The sequence below is a fragment of the Cryptotermes secundus genome, unplaced genomic scaffold (genome assembly GCF_002891405.2).
Source record: "Cryptotermes secundus unplaced genomic scaffold, Csec_1.0 scaffold709, whole genome shotgun sequence".
Classification (NCBI taxonomy): Eukaryota; Metazoa; Arthropoda; class Insecta; order Blattodea; family Kalotermitidae; genus Cryptotermes; species Cryptotermes secundus.
This window is the reverse complement of record NW_019738358.1, coordinates 538573-555624: the sequence shown is the minus strand read 5'-3', so window position 1 is coordinate 555624 and position 17052 is coordinate 538573. Positions and strand designations below refer to the sequence as shown.

The 17052-nt window shown below is 43.1% G+C and overlaps 1 protein-coding gene across 2 annotated transcripts in view; it reads right to left on the bottom strand.

The window, feature by feature from the left end:
* Positions 1-11272, bottom strand: part of LOC111870895 (transient receptor potential-gamma protein) — a 417090-nt gene extending 405818 nt beyond the window's left edge. For both annotated transcript variants that reach the window (XM_033754034.1, XM_023863517.2), the window contains exon 1: positions 10757-11272. The gene's annotated coding sequence lies outside the window, so the exon portion shown is untranslated. The remainder of the gene's footprint in view (positions 1-10756) is intronic.
* Between the last annotated feature and the right edge of the window lie 5780 nt (positions 11273-17052).

Here is a 17052-nt window from a genome sequence, read left to right as displayed (position 1 = left end):
AATTTGATGGAATTTTATAAATTTCTGAACTCTGAGCAATTTCCAAATTTAAAGAAATTTGCTTGTAAATATATCTCCATTTTTGGAACGACATATCTGTGTGAACAAACTTTTTCCCAAATGAAGTACATCAACATGATGAACATTTAAAGTCGCTAATTGTGATTAGCTTTTCAAAATTTGAACCTCATTTTAATCAGATTTTAAGAATGAAAAAAAGAGTTCCATAATTCATATTAATTGTTTTGTTATAATTTGTGATGAAAATATGAGCATTTGCTGCTACTGTCTGTTGTCATTAATATACGATAATTTATTCCCACGTACTTTGTATTTAGTTTATGAAATTCTGTGCTTTCAATAAAACTCATATACCTAGAGTTATTAATTTCTCATTTTATCCGGCCCGCTGAAAGTGCTGAATTACTTAATGTGGCCTGCGTTTCGAAAAGTTTGGAGACCCTTGCAATAGAGCATCGATGTGGCAAACACAGCGTCACTGTACGTGCGGCTTCTTAACTCTTTCGCGGTACAGAGTCCCCGTTCGGGCAAAGTTATTTCTTCACCTCGCTGCTAGAGTGTACCATATCTACGAAAACCAGTTTTAGCGAAACCGGGTTTCAAGTTAAGAGAATCAACAGCAATATAAATGTGACTTAGAACAAAAACACGTCCTGAAATCTCACACTTACAAGTTAGGTGAACTTAGGCCGCGCCATAGCTCAAGCGGTTAGTCGCTGGCTTCCCACCGCGGAGGCCCTGGTTCGATCCCGAGTCTGGTCAAGTGGGATTTGTGGTGGACAAAGTGATGCTGGGGCGGGTTTACTCCGAGTACTTCGGTTTCCCGTGGCCATCATCATTCCAGTAAATTCTCCGTCATCATGATCACGCGGGGCAGGCTACAATAGGCCAATCAGTGGCCGCCGTGCCGAGTGGACCCAGTTTTACTCCACCCCTCAATAAGCGAAGGTAAACTTATCGAATAAATACTGTACTGCAGCATTATGCTTTTATTTGATTCCAAATTGCAGATCATAAAGGGTTCTGATTGTGGTGTAGAACACTCACAATTGCTGGGTTTTTTGGATTTTATCCAACGTCCGGTATTCTGAAAAACAGAGCATATAACTTTTCGCAAACTTGGTCTGTTTCTGTCCTCAGATGACGGGAGAGGCACCTACTCTGTTGGTTCCCTTAGAAAGAGCTACTCTCAATAAAGAGAGTAGGTCTCTCTCTCCTCACCTGAGGATGGCAACAGATCCAGTTGCCGATACGTTGTGATCTCTAGCTTCTGGAATGTCGGACGAAGGCCAAAGTCCAAAAACCCAGTAATTCTGAATTCAAATTGTATTCATTTCCATCAGCACAACTTCTGTGTGGATATTTTGCTTTTCTTGGCTCTACAGCCCCAGTGGGCCTAGGCCTACCTCCATGAACTTCTCAGTTCATTTCGGTTTTTCTAGGTCTTACACATTCCGTATGACTCCTTAGGTGGGTGATCAGCTCGTCGCAAGGCCTCTACCTGTATACAAACACAGAAAAACGCTCACACACAAACTAAACATCCATGCCCTGAGTGGGATTCGAACCCACGATCCCGGTTTCCAAGCGAGCGAAGACAGTACATGCCTTAGACCGCTCGGCTACCGTGACCGGCTCTGTGTGGATATGCTGTACATTAATTATCGAGTGCATGTTTCGGCCATCATCAGGTGTCCACATTTCTCATACCTTAACAACTGGCCAATGTAAGCGGTACACCCTGGCCACACAGAAGCTGTGTGGAACCTATGAAAGTACGTGACGGTAGTGGAACACAATATGTAGGACCAGGAAACGGAGGTTATCACATTTTCGCCCAAAATGGAGACAGATCATTCCAGTTCTGAAGATACGAGCTGCCACCGACTCGGGCTGGTTTCTCTCTCACCTTTCCTGTTCTTTCNTTTTTACGAATGCGTTAAATGTCGTGGAATATTTGCTTAAGGCAAGAACTTTTGAAGCCAGGAGACAGCCATTTTCAGGGAACGGCTCTGTAAACATGCCCAATGTTAGGCAACAGCTTCGTAACAAGTGAAAATCAAGTAACTGGGAAGCGGTGTCCTCTACGCAGTCCGAGGCGATAGCTACGTGATGCAACAATATAAGAGCTGTTGGAAGCACTACGCCATGAAGGCGTATGGGGGAGTGGATATATAGATCCACATTTTCTTGACCTCGGAACTAGTTGGAGCTGAGTGGTCAGCTTCACGCCTCGGTCGTTTTACTCCCGGGGAAAGAGCCCACGGTACCCACTGTACAGGAGGTTGGGTGGGCCCTAGAGCCGGTCTGGACGACGTGGAGAAAATTCTTTGCCCTATCGGGATTCGAACTCCGACCCGTCGGTCGTCCATCCCGTAGCCAGTCGCTATTCCGGCCCCCTCTTAATAAATAAGGATCGAAAATAAAAATCGTTAAATTGCACAAAAACATAAACAGCATAGTTTAGTGGACAAGATGAGGCAAGGAGCAATATTATGGTCAATAAAAAGATAATAAAAAGGAGTCGTATTCAATTATCTGTGATGCACATTAACTAAGTCCAGGCTTCAAATGCTTTCGTAAAAATTGCAGAGATTCTCCGCATGGTCGTGGCATGCCCTACTTTACTGGAACGAAGAGCGTTATCATCAACGTCATCATCACCTCCATGGATTTAAACTGTGGCCTTGGTTTTATTATTTACGCTAAAAATGTTCAGTTCTTTCCATATTTTAATATTTCTAATTCCGTCCTTCCTTCTGTAGCGTCATACACTCCTCAGAAAGTCCATTTCCGCATTTTCAATTTTTGGTTACTGCATTTTTCATTATAGTCCAAACTTCGTATAAGCATGTAAGTACAGATACCAGCGGCCTCCGTAGTCTAGATGTAACGTTCCCACCTCATGACTCGTGGTACGCGGGTTCAAACCCGGCGGAGGTCGTCGAATTTTTAAGGGCGGAAAAATTCAGGGAACAAGTCCTCCGGAAGGGACTTTAAGCCGTGGGTCCCATGTCGTAGCTTTACGGCACGTAAAAGAACCTCATATCTCCTAAGGAGATCACTGAGCCAAATTCAAGGACGTTTCACGCCCAACAAATAGTCTCTAACACCTCTAACAGATGGGGGAAGCATTGTAGATACCACCAAGCTAGTGGAGGCCGAACTCGCTGGCTCGGTCGGGACTCATGGTACGCACCAATATCGGTAGGATATAGAGACTTGTATAGTATCATAGAGGGAAGCACAATGGACCAATACTGGTCTAAGTGCATGGGGAAACCCACCCTCTCCAATAACTAACTAACTAACTAAGTACAGATACCACCATAGCTTTACAAAACTCGTGTATCTTTTCTCTTCCTGCTATTTGATGCTGTAACTGTATAGTCTGAGTACCTAAGACTATTTATATATTCAATTACGTGATTACTTATTGCTATTTTAGTTCTCACATTCATTATTCTTCTCACAGCCACTGCCGTGTCAAACTATCCCCATTGGTCCATACATTAAGCCTGGCAAATAAAATTCAAATTCTCAATCAAATTTCTTCAACATCCAATCTAATATTATCCCCATCTGAGCCTATATTTACAAAGACACCTCTTCCAAAGTCAAAGTTATGTTACGACCGATTGCCAGTCGGTCTTGCTGTCCAGCACTCATCTGGAGCCCAAGACCAGATTTGTGTTACTATCAGACCGTTGCGGGTTTCCTGATCTGGGGCGCGCTCTCTCTGACGAGAGGACGGCTCCGTCGTTTACAATTGCTACTGGCCATCATCAGCGCAGTCATTCTCGAGTCCGAGTCCCGCGGGGCTCGTGATCATATTTCACTGTCTCAGATTCGAGAAACCTGCAACCTGGAGGGCCAGGTCTCTGTAGTTATATCTCCCAGGAACAGGGTGGCCCAGTTATAGCCCCAGGCACTGGGTTCCCTTTTCGTCGCCTCCTACGACTCGCAGGGCGACGATGGAGGTATTCGAACCCGCCTCCACGCGGGGAATTGCCTCTTCCCTTCAGGCTTTCGCACTAAAATTCTGTACCCGTCTAAAGTCCAAGCTTCCTCCTCAGCGCCCTGTTCTCACACGTCCTCGAGCTAAATAAGTCTATTCAACGAGAAGTACATGTCAGTCACCACCCTAAACCCAACCAGTGGCCTTCCGCAGCGGCGATATGGTGTTAGCTTCCCGGAAGAGTTATTGCTTTGATTCATCGCTACGTCTGACCCTGGCGCGACCTATCGATCTCACGCACCGGTCGTATGAAACAAATTGAACTTATCGCCCCCAAATAGGAGAGACCGAACGCTTGAAACCGATCTCACGCAACAGTCGTCTGAAACCGCTGAACTTATCGCCCCCAAATAGGTGCAACCGATCGCCCAAAACCGATCTGATCCACAAATCGTTGAAACCAGTTTAACTTATCGCTACCAAATATGAACGACCGATTACATGAAACCAATCGCATGCACCAGTCTTCGGAAACCAGTTGAACTTGTCGCCCCAAAACAGGAATGACTGATCGCCTAAAACCGATCTCACGCAACAGTCACCTGAAACCGCTGAACTTATGGCCCCCAAATATGTGCAACCGATCGCCTAAAACCGATCTCACGCAACAGTCACCTGAAACAAGCTGAACTTGTCGCTCCCAAACATGAGAGACCGATTGCATGAAACCGATCTTACCAGTCTTCGGAAACCAGCTGAAATTGCCGCTCCTAAACTGAAGTGACCGTTAAATGACTGACAAAAGAAAACTCGAAATAAATGAAAACCACCTCGCTACACCCTAACCTCAATACTGCTATGCGACTAAGCTAATGAAGTAGGTAAGAAACTGGATCAGGAGACTGGGGACAACTCTGGTTGCGGAGGTTGTTGAAACCGAAGTTTCAGTCGTTCAGAGAGGGAGGTCTTATGAAAAGTGATAGCACAGTTGGGGGGGTGGGGTGGAATGGCATGTCGTATGCGATCATTTCCATGCAATCGATGACCACAATGGGAGAGCGGCATTAGGTATAATGCTTACAGTCCCAGTTCATTACAATAGCGGCTGCATTTGACAGTCAGAATAATGTGCACCTGAGATTATGAAATGTACATGGGAAGGAAATGGAATTCACCACAGTAACGTCAAATTACATCCATTGCTGCAATTTATAAAACGTCTGTTCGTGTTCCTTTTGTGTCTGAGGGCCACATCACTAAACCGCAGCCAGCTCGACAAATTATAGCTATGAAAAACTTCAAGAAAAACAAAGGTTTGGTATGTCTGAGGAAGTTTGTTTTCATGGGCAACCTCTTCCAAAATATTTCATCTAGAAAACGGCGTCGTTTAATTCATAATGTTATTCCACCAAATTTCGTGAAGTAAAAGTAAAGTAAAGCTATCCCTGTACTAGGCCGTGAAGGCCCATAGGGTTGTGAGACGTTGAGGGTCCCACATTACCTAGACAATCGACTCAAAGATGGCGCCGGCCGCGCTTTACTCCCCAGGAAAATTATTTAATTAATTCCTGGTACTCATTTCTGTTAGAGGCTGAGTAAACCCCAGGGCCTAGTGCGGCTGGAAGGATTAGGTCAATATAAATTTGTCCATGTCTTCAATAAATTAAACATTATGCCATTAAGACAGTGGTAGAGGTGTAGATCCACGCCCTCTTAACATCTGCACTATATGAACGTGAGTTGACAGCTTCAGATTCTAACCGCTTTAGCCCAGGGGCCAGAGTGGCCCCAGAGCCGATCTGAACGCTATGGAGAACAGAAATTGGAATAGAACTCCGATCCCTCGGCCGCCAAGCCCCCGCAGCTCGTCGCTATACCGACTGAGCTATTCCGTCTTCCCATCAAATTCAATTTCTCGATATAAATATAGCAGTCTTTCTGAAACTCTTAAAGTTACTGGGATTCATATTTTTACGAAGCTTGCTTTTAAAATAAATTCTGGGAAGAATAAATAGCCTACTTTCAATTGTTACGACACGGAAGGTATAGAAAACGATGCGACCAACAATTCTTCTACTGTTGCGTGCTGGCACGGGAACGTGTTTACCGAGCCGTTGCCTAGCAACGACAGGCGGGATGGACATACAGAGACACAGACTGATGGAAGAGATTTAGGAAGTATGCCGTTGAGATGGGCTCAGATTCCAGACACATCAAATTTCATAAACACTTGTTCAGGCATTCAAAAGTTGATGGGAGGATACACAACACTCAGAAAGCAAGGTGATCTCATAAGCCTACTTTTATTTTATCAAAATAAGGAAAGTAGGCTACTAATAGCAGATGAAATTCGAAATTAGTTTTATAGGAAAGAATGGAACATCTTTTTTATTGCTAGTGGGGTGGGACTAAGTCCCTTGTACTGCGGCCACTTCTGGCCTATTGTACCAGCCCCAGATGATAGGTGAGGGTGATTGTGGAGCAATTGGTGGAATGAAGAATGGTAGGGGAAACCGAAGTACTCGGAGAAAACCTGCCCCAGCGCCAATTTGTCCACCACAAATCCCACTTGACCAGACCCGGGTTCGAACCCGGGTCGGCGCGATGGGAAGGCAGCGACTAACCGCTTGAGCTATGACGCCGCCTAAAGGATGGAATATAATACCAATAATGACAGAGCTGAGTAACAGGCACGCTAGCTACAGACATATATATTACTCGTTGCCAAATGGAAAAGTTTGAGATACACCTGGATATACAATGCATAGCCACCACACAAGGAAACAGCACACTGAGTGACACGAGAATTTGTAGCGACCACTGACTGTTACGTAATAAAACGGGGAAAAGTCTGAGCAATTAAGGACGTAATGGATGCGGGTAATAACGGTATATACAAAAATATATATAACAGGAACGACACAGTTGTGAGGATAGAAACATAAGTTTCAACGTCATAATATTGAAAATAATTTCAATTATGAACTACAACACATTTTGGGGCACACTGTAGCGTGGCTGGTTCAGGCACTATGCTACAAGCCGCAAGATCGTGGGTTCTATTCCCGACAAGGTCACTGGATTGTTCAATTTACCTACTCCTTCCAGCCGCACTATGGTCCTGAGGTCGACTCAGCCTCTAACAGAAATGAGTATCAGGAATATTCCTGGGAGGTAAAGGGCGGCCGGAACGTAAGGCTGACAGCCTAACCGCCATTTGTGAACCGATATTCTAGAAAATATGGGAGCCTCAACGTCTCACAACCTTATGGGCTTCCACTGCCTGTTACAAGGATAGCTTTACCTCTTTCTTTTATGATTTTTTACTTTTCCGGAATTGTATTAATTTTGTTTTCTGGCGATTCACAATTATGTATAGCAATGTTGTTTTAATAATGGCGGCGGCCGAGAAAGCACCGAAGCCCTCTGATTCCTAAACAGACACGGTAATTATCACATTTATTTATAATCGCAACCTTTCACCAGAAATAATTCTGAGTATGGAGCACAAAGGGCTCTGACGATGGTGTGTAGCCCTCAGAATTACTGGGTTTTTGGACTTTGTCCACTGTCCGGCATTCTAAAGAACATAGCGTTTCGGGAACTGAATTTATTTCTTTCCTCGGGTGATCGGATAGGAGACACCTAATCTGTTGGATCCGTTAAAAAAGCTAACCTCAATAACGTGTCCTGCAACGCTGTGTTCTTCAGAATACCGGATGTTGGACAAAGTTAAAAAACCCAGAATACCGGAACCCACCCGATTTGATTGCTGATGTTGATACTGAATCGTGTGGATATGGGCAGTTTTGTCAACGTTACGAAGGCACATTATGCCTCCATCTTCAGAATCGAATTTAGTGTTCACATAAAGGATTCGGTCAAGAGGACCGAAAGGGAGAATGGTGGGGAATAGTTATCGGTCCTGACAAATAGGAACAATGAACATAAGAAATGACACTAAAATCGGCCATGCATCCTTTCTGAACTATCTGTTTCACTGTTACTGCGCTTGTATGACACTCCACTGTTTCTCTTTATGCTCTTTAATTCATCATATTTAGATGCGGAATTTCAAATACATGAAAAAAATTAATTTCTCTTTGAACTTGATAGTATAATTATCACAACCATAATATTAAAAGAATATTCAATTTTAAACGAATACATTAATTTTTAATTAATTGTCAATGTTTAATTTTGTACATATATTATTCCAAAATACTATACATAAAATATAATTTCACAGTAAACACTAAACTGAATAAATATTAATTATTTTATAAAGCAACAGACGCCTGGAACCTATCACATGATACCATTTGTTAAAAGAAAAATTAATTTATACTAGCAACGTTCATGCGCAGATGCGCGTGCATAAGGCCAGGGCGAAAGACGATTCGATCTGGCCTACAGCCGTAGATTTCATGATCTATGCAGCTCTCGACTTGAAACTTGTAACTTCCCCCAATATCCGATGCGACTGGCAATGCGGCAACCATCAAAACTCGCATTCAACAGCTGTTAGCTTCAAACCACACCAGGGACATCAGTTATTCTGAGGTTTGCGTGGCTTCCGTCGTTCCCGTTAGGAAAACTCTGGATAGTATATCCACTAATTCACGACCGCTTCCTACCAAATCCCTTCCAATTCATCTATCACCTTAGCATTCCATGCTACTTAATCTAGATAATGCGGCAAATATAAAAAAGGTAACGCTATCCCTGTAACAGGCCGCGGAGACCCATAGGGTTGTGAGACGTAGAAGCTCCTTCATTTTGTAGACAATCGGCTTACAGATGGTGGTGAGGTCAGCCTTACGCGCCAGCCGGCCGCCCTTTACTCTCATNTGTAACAGGCCGCGGAGACCCACAGGGTTGTGAGACGTCGAGGCTCCTACATTTTGTAGACAAACGGTTTACAGATGGTGGTGAGGTTGTCAGCCTTACGCGCCCGCCGGCCGCCCTTTACTCCTAGGAAGATTCCTGGTACTCATTTCTGTTAGAGGCTGAGTTGACCCCAGGGTCATAGTGCGGCTGGAAGGATTAGGTAAACTGAAAATTCCGATCACGTCACAGGGGAATCGAACCCGCGGGCTTCAGGCTTGCACCAAAGTGCCTCAACCAACCACGCTACAGTGCGGCCAAATCTAGATAATGAAAGAGTTGCGAAGTAACTCTCCTAAAATATCACTCAAGAGCACTTATGAGTTCACATTTTGTTGCAAAGAAAATATATGCCATGAATTCAGTTCCTACATTCAGCAACAGACATTTGAGTATAATGTACGATCACATTTTTCTATTTAGTTATGTCTTAGTGATAACAGTAATAATTCAATCCACTTCAATTCTATTTATGTGCCGAGTCGACAGTTACAAGGCCAGTTACAAAAACAGCATAGTGCAGATAATAAAAGCAAAAAAAACCTTCGTGGTTTTAGCCCGTACGCGAACTATACCGACCGAGCGACTGCCACTTGTCGGCGAAGTTAGTACCAACTTTGGCGGATAGAGGGCGTCCCCACGCCCGTTAATTTCGGTTTTCTAGAACGGAGCAGCTATATCCTTGAAATAGCTCCTCAATTATCCTCATGAGGCTGAGTGGACCCCGTTCCAGACCCACTACTCCTCAGAAAATCTGATAGCGCAGGGAATCGAACCCGGGGCTTCTGGATCAGTAGCCAGGAACTCTGAGGACTAGACCACAGAGGCGGTCACCACCACCACCACTACTACTACTACTACTACTACTACTACTACTACTACTACTACTACTACCATTAGTGGTAGTAAAAAATCATACTTAAGGTCAATATTTAAAAAAGAACTAACATTTGACGTCCTGAATTTATGAGTTATCTTAATGTCATCTCATCTCCTGGCAAGTGATATGTACTTACACTAAAGCCCTATCTCATACCTTAAGAGAACAAAGGCGTAAAATCCTTTTCCGGCCCATTGTGGACGAAAACCATTTGTTAACGGTTAACATTGCTTAAAACCACACTTCTGGTTTAGACAAGCTGTTCTTTTTGACTGAGGATGTATTTATTTAAATGTTAAATTATGTGATACTTCGACTGTAACAACTAGACACACAATACCAAATTTAATCAAAATCCATTAAATGATTCGAAGATTAAATATTCGTTAAAGGTAGACTGACCACGTAAATGTAGCTATATCGCTTTATCTTTGCTAAATGAATTAAATCTCTGCAGTAATATTTAGACACCCAATGCTAAATTTAACCTAAATCATTTCATGAATTTCGGAGAAGACATATTGTTTTCTCCTAGTGCAGATATGTTTATTTATAGCCGAAACAACGGAACTTTGGCACTGATATTTAAGACACCCAATGTCATATTTAATCACAATCCATTCAGTAATACTGGAGAGAGAAGATTCCTTGAGGACACTCTGCCCCTTTCTACTGTATGTATTATTATTCTTTAATGTCGATTAAATTATACGACGATAATAATCTATGCAACTACTACCAAATTTAATCAAAATCCGTCCAGTAATTTTGGAGATTAAACATTCAGACGAGCATACCGACGGATATGACTTTTCTCGCTCACGTATAATATTTTCACTTTTAGCCTAGATCATCTCGAAACTATATATTTAAATTTATTTTCAACATACAATGAATTGATTCAGCACATTGCACTGCTGAGTACAAACTTCGGTATATTTCTCAAATGACCCAATAAAATGACGCCAATAACTCATCCCTATCACTGAGTGCATTCTTGTGACACTTACCTTCACTTTCCTGCATTTTCTGGCAGCGATAGATCTTGATTTTTTCCTCAGTGACTCCAGAGGAGCAGTTTATTTAGAAGTATGGCTCAGGAAGAAAAATATGTATCACTGCTGACTGGAAACCAAACACACTTGTCACTACTTCCCCAATGGTTTCACTTATTACACTTTTGCATTAAAATGGATATCACACGTCAAGTTATTTAAAAAAAAAATTGGAATATTTCTGAAACTATATCGGCAGCTGATCAATAATCTGTCTAGAAAAATGATTTTCGAAAGAATGATGGTGGACAACAGCACGATATAATGAAACTGCTCGTTTTTTTATTTTAAACTAAAAAACGGAAAAAATATGTAAGAGAAATTTTAATTCCAATAAATGTTAAAAGCAACACCACTTCACTCTGCGAAGTCCAGCAGATTCTAACGCGAGACTTAAAACAACAGAACAACGAAACACGAGGGCAACACGTAGCAAACAAATGAAGAGCGACTAGCGGTCCGTTCCCAGCATCTCCCAGTTCGCGTCTGATGAGATCAACACATGCGTCTCGACGCCGGCGTCTCTCTCTCTCCTCCATCCCTCCCGCGAACCCCCTCTCAGTTCCCCCAATCTTCATATACCGATGCATCAGAAATCACCACAACAGCTGATAGCACAACTGTCATGCTGTTTTTCTCCAAAGCTTAGTTTGTTCATTGATCTACAGATTGCCTACCGAGGGACGGTCTCAGCCTCAGTAGTTATGAACTGTGACATGATATTAGGATTCTGATCTGATCGCGGTCTGCTTGAAGCCCAGGAATTCGTTAGGAGCGGCAGAGAAAGACACGAAATGGAGTTTATAATTGACGGTTGCCCAGCAGATGTCTGAAATTCATGCCTTTCGGAAACGCAGGCTTTCAGTTTCTGGATTTAATTATTCATTTGTCCTTGGAGTATATTGTGAACACAAAAGCCTTTCAGTTCACCATAAGCAGACCTAACGTATGAATTTGGCTTAACCCCCCCCCCAAAAAAAAAACATGTCACCAAGGACTGAAAGACAAACAGGAGACGAAAAGATAAGAAAATAAAGAGGAAGAAATAAAACTTAATGAAAAGGTAAAGAGGAAAGAATGAAAAGGAGGGTCAAAAAGTATGGAGGTATGAAAAAGAAACGGAAAATTACGTGTATAAATGGAAAAAGGAAGAAGAGAAACAGGAAGAGTGAACGGTGAAGTAGGAGAAACTCAAACGATTCGGCGAAAGAGAATAATATTGGAGCGATACGGATATAAAGTAAAATGAGGACGAAGTAGGGGTAAAACAAGAAGGAAATGAGTCAGAAAACGAGAAGGAAACCGGTAATGAAACGATTAACGCGAAGAAAAAGGACAACGATAAGGGGGAAAAAGATTAAGAAAATGAGGAACAGACAACTGAAGAATCACAAGTTTCTCAATCAGTGACTTGTGGGAAGTGAGGCCGCGCTGTCACTTACACAAGTTTCTCGGTAAAGTTGGTGACATTCTTCCAGACTACACAGTCATACATCCACATCCTTCTCTTAACGCTCCATATTCTTTTCTTTCTCTTCCTCATTCTTTATCTACTTGTTTTTGTTCTTCTCCTCCTTACTCCTCTTCATCTCTACGCCCATCTTCTACCCTGGATATGGAGGCAACAAGGTCTCGGATTGCACGCTGTCACATCCTAGAAGAAAGTAGGCCTAAGCTTCCTACTGAGGCCGCGCCATAGCTCAAGTGGTTAGTCTCTGGCTTCCCACCGCGGCGGCCCGGGTTCGATCCTGGGTCTGGTCAAGTTGGATTTGTGGTGGACAAAGTGGCGCTGGGGCAGGTTTTCTCCGAGTACTTCGGTTTCCCTCGCCAATCTTCATTCCACCAATTTCTCCACAATCACCCTCACCTATCATCTGGGGCTGGTACAATAGTCCACAAGTGGCCGCAGTACAAGGGACTTAGTCCCACCCCACTAGCAATAAAAAATACTTTGCGCCTAATTCTCTTCATCAACGAAAGNAAAAAAACTTCCTACTGCCTATCCAGAAAGGAAGGTGCCACCCAACTCCTATCTCACCCTTTGTAAGTGTATCTGCCCAGCGCCGAGTCGACCAGTTTCATAACAAATGTTAACAAACATATATAAATCGCGGTCATAAATATACTGGCTCTTCGCAGGAATCCCTGACTGACATCTCCACATAAATGTTTGACACAAATGTCTCTGAAGTCAATAAACATGTCATTTCACAAAGATTTAACACTGATATATTCAGAGCATGAAAAAACTTTATCACTGTTATAAATTTAGCTCTTGGACGTGTATATCTTGTGGAAGTAGGCAGTGTTTCCGATGTTTCGGAGGAACGTACTATTTCCATCTTAAGAGTCAAGCATTTGGGTAGGCAGGTTTCTCTGTGTATACCGGTTTATGGCAATAGCACTTTCTGCATTACTTCCAATAAACGATCTACCCGGAGGAGACAACCTGGAGGGTGGTGCCCAGTCCGACAGGGATAATGCACAAGGAAAGACGTGAAAGGAAATAAACTGACCTTTCAAGAGCCACAGAACGCGACTGGAGTCTTTTCTGTATTCCGTAGCCCTCCATCGCAACTTAATCAGCTCACTATCCATGTAGGTGTCAAGGCTGTCGGTATAGCGAATGGCTACGAGCTGGAAGAACGAGAGGTCGGAGTTCGAGTCCTGACAGAGTCAATATTTCTCTCTTCTCCATGTCTTCTAGACCGGCTCTGGAGCCTTCCCAGCCCCTTATCCAGATGGTACCGGGGCTCCGTCCTCGAGAGTAAAAAGGCAGGGGCGTGAATCTAACCACTGAACTCCAAATAGTGTCGAGGTCCCCCATACACCTTCATGGCACAGTACTTAATTAGTTAAGCACAGGGACAACATTTACTATCCACGTTGACACGGACAGAGCAGTAGCCCCAAACTCTACCTCTTCTCGAGACATAAACCTATAACATACAAAGAAGCTCGACTACTCTATACACTTCGCCTCCAAATTCAAGTAGCATATGCCTCCGAAACGTCGGAAACACTGCCCATATCCATAAGCCCTAAACACTCAACAATTCGTAAAATCGTTTCGGGTTCTCAGGCATGTCTCTTGGTTAAAATTATCGACGTTTAAGGGACCGCATATGTCCACACTATCACGGTCAGAGACGGTCTCTGAAACGTCGGTAATCTTGAACCATCTCACACGGTTGATAGCCCGAGAAGCTTCATGTATTTCCCATGAACTGACATCAAGAGATCCGCAGTGAAAGCCTGAAAACAGCCAACTTGAACATTGCCTGAATGAATGTATGCAGGTCAACACGGAAATACAGAGCGCAGTGACGTATCGGTAACGGGAGTTGGTGGGTTCGGATATCGCCAGGGGCACTGCCTATCCTCACACAAGTAATTCATGGTTTTCTTCAGTCCCTATATACAAGAGGCGAGGTATGTCCTCCATGAGGCCAGGACCGCTTCCTTCAAACTCATTTCCAGTCTATCAATCATCCTACTGTTCTGTACAGTTCGGCTACTGATTCCATGGAGCTAAGCCCTTTGTGTGAGTCGCCAATTGTGCCACTACTCAAGAATTTCCCAACATTTTATTGAACTCGAAGGTTCATTACCGCGTTGTCAGGATCCCCCCACTAGACCAAATCAAGAAAAAGATCAATCCAGTCCATACCATCCCATCCTATCTAATATCCATTTTAATATTATCCACCCACCTACGTCTTGGTATTCCTAATGGTCTTCTTCCTTCTGGCTTTCCCGCCAATATCCTATATGCATTCCTCTTCTCCCCATTCGTGCCAAATGCCATGCCTATCTCATCGTCCTTGACTTGGTAATTCCAATTATAGTTTGCGAAAAGTACAAGTTACGAAGCTTCTCATTATGCAGTTTTCTCCAACCTCCTGTCATTTCATCTCTCTTCGGTCCAAATATTCTCAAACAATCTCAGTCTGTCTTTCTCACTTAATGTCAGAGGCCAAGTTTCACACCAATACAGAAGAATACAGGTAAAATTAAAAAGTAAAGCTATCCCTGTAACAAGCCGTGAAGGCCCATAGGGTTGTGAGACGTTGAGGGTCCCACATTATCTAGACAATTGGCTCAAAGATGGCGGTAAGGTTTTCAGCCTTATGCACCGGCCGTGCTTTACTCCCAAGGAAAATTATTTAATTAATTCATGGCACTCATTTCTGTTAAGAGGCTTAGTTGACCCCAGGGCCTAGTGATGCCGGAAGGATTAGGTCAATTGAAAAAAATCCAATGACCTCATCGGGACTTGAACCCGCGACCTTCCGGCTTGTAGCATAATACCTTAACCACTACGGTACCGCGTACCCCTCCCCCCAGGTAAAATTATAATTTCATATATTCTAATTTTTACGTTTTTATACAGCATATGAGAAGACAAACTATTCTTTCTGACATTTCGTTGCAAGTATATTTTTTACGGTGAGGAGTTATTAGCACTGTGTCCAACCCATAAGCTGGGGGACCACCCTTTGTCGGCTGCCCACGACTGCTTATTCAATATATTTGCAGCTACCCTCCATATCTAGAGACCGTCTCCTCCATCCGCAACCTGAGGACGCGCCATGTCGTGGTGACAAGAGACTCACCTAACTACTGACAGCGCAGTGAAGTCAGCCACAAAAAAATATTATGAAAGAAACCCAGGTGTGAAACAAAGAAGAGACAAAGAGAGTTTTTGGATCTTTAAGTGCGAACTTCTGAGGTCACGAACCGAAATCCAATTTCGCAAGCCACGCACTGATCAGGATCAGAGTTGAGATTCTCACGGAGAAGTGACGCCGCCGTGTAGTTTGGTAGGCAGATATAAATGTTTCAGACCTGTTGCCCTCACCTTCAGTGTAGAAGAAGATAAAAGATTGAGGCAATAAGTCAATTTCCTTAGCCCGCACCTCGCACTTATCTCAAAATTTGGTCATGTTATCATATAGACTCTCAAGTTGATTACCTTTCTGCAATTTAGCTGAGGCAATATGCTACAAGCTGGAAAGTCGTTGCTTCGGTTCCCGATGAGGTCATTGGAGTTTTCAGATGACCTAATCCTTCCAGCCTCCAACAGAAATGAGTACCAGGAATCTTCTTGGGGGTAAAGGGAGACCGGTGCTTAAGAGTGACCTCACCGCCATACGTGAGCAGATTGTCTAGAAAGTGTGGGAGCCTCGACGTCTCACAACCGTCTCCACGACCTGTTACATTTACAGTTCTCCCCACCCCAAAACTATTGTGAGAGCTTCCATAGAGCCCCCCACTGTCCAAAATTACGTTACGTTGGCTTATTTCGACTCAGGTCGACACAAAGGATCTTTTGAACACCCTGTAGAATATCTTGGAGGACGCCACAAAAAGCTCACAACAAATGTATATGAACCGGCCAGAATTCAAGCGGAAGATGTTAGGGTCCAACCAGTCTGGGGCCGAAACATGTCACCGCCCTGTCGTACTTTCTTCGGTGATTAATTGAGTCTTGTTATTTAATGCTGTTTTTTTCAGTTGCGAAGATTAAACGTCAAATGACAGAATGACAATGGCAATGATAAAAAAGAGAGGACGGCGAAGGAAACGTTTGTGGCTTGTTCCGAGGTACTACTACTCAATTTACCTGGAGAAACTGAGTAAACCAACCAAAGACATGAAGCTAGACAGCCGGTTTTCGGGCCGAAATTCGAAACTGGGACGTCCTGAATACGAAGCAGAAGTGCTAACTAAACGTAAATTCACTATTTGTCGACGGATACGTATGTAAAGTGGAATCAACGACTGATTCGATGTTAAAAACATCAATCAAATTTTAATTTTTTTATATGACTTTTATTGGTTTTAAATAACCTACTTATTGTATTCTTATTGCAAATCATCTTAAATGATTTATGACATTGTATCAAATTTTGCGTACTGCAGTTCAATGGTGTACGTTTCTTGAAGTGTGTTTGCCTGATGATGGCCACTAGTGGCCGAAACATGTAGCAGAACTATATCTGGGCATTGTCCTTGAAGTTCTTTTATTGTTGTGTTGTGACGGTCAAATAAATAAGTTGTACAAACGTCAATTCGTTAGTCAATTTCGTAAAAAAGATTCTGGACACCCTAGAATGGGGATCAAACGTTGAGAAACATGGGTCAAAGATCGACTAGAACGGGAAATCAAAGATGAGAAATCTTAGCTTGTCATGCAACATAAAGCAGCCCAATAGACGTTCACAGACGTTTCGGAGGATATTTCTGCC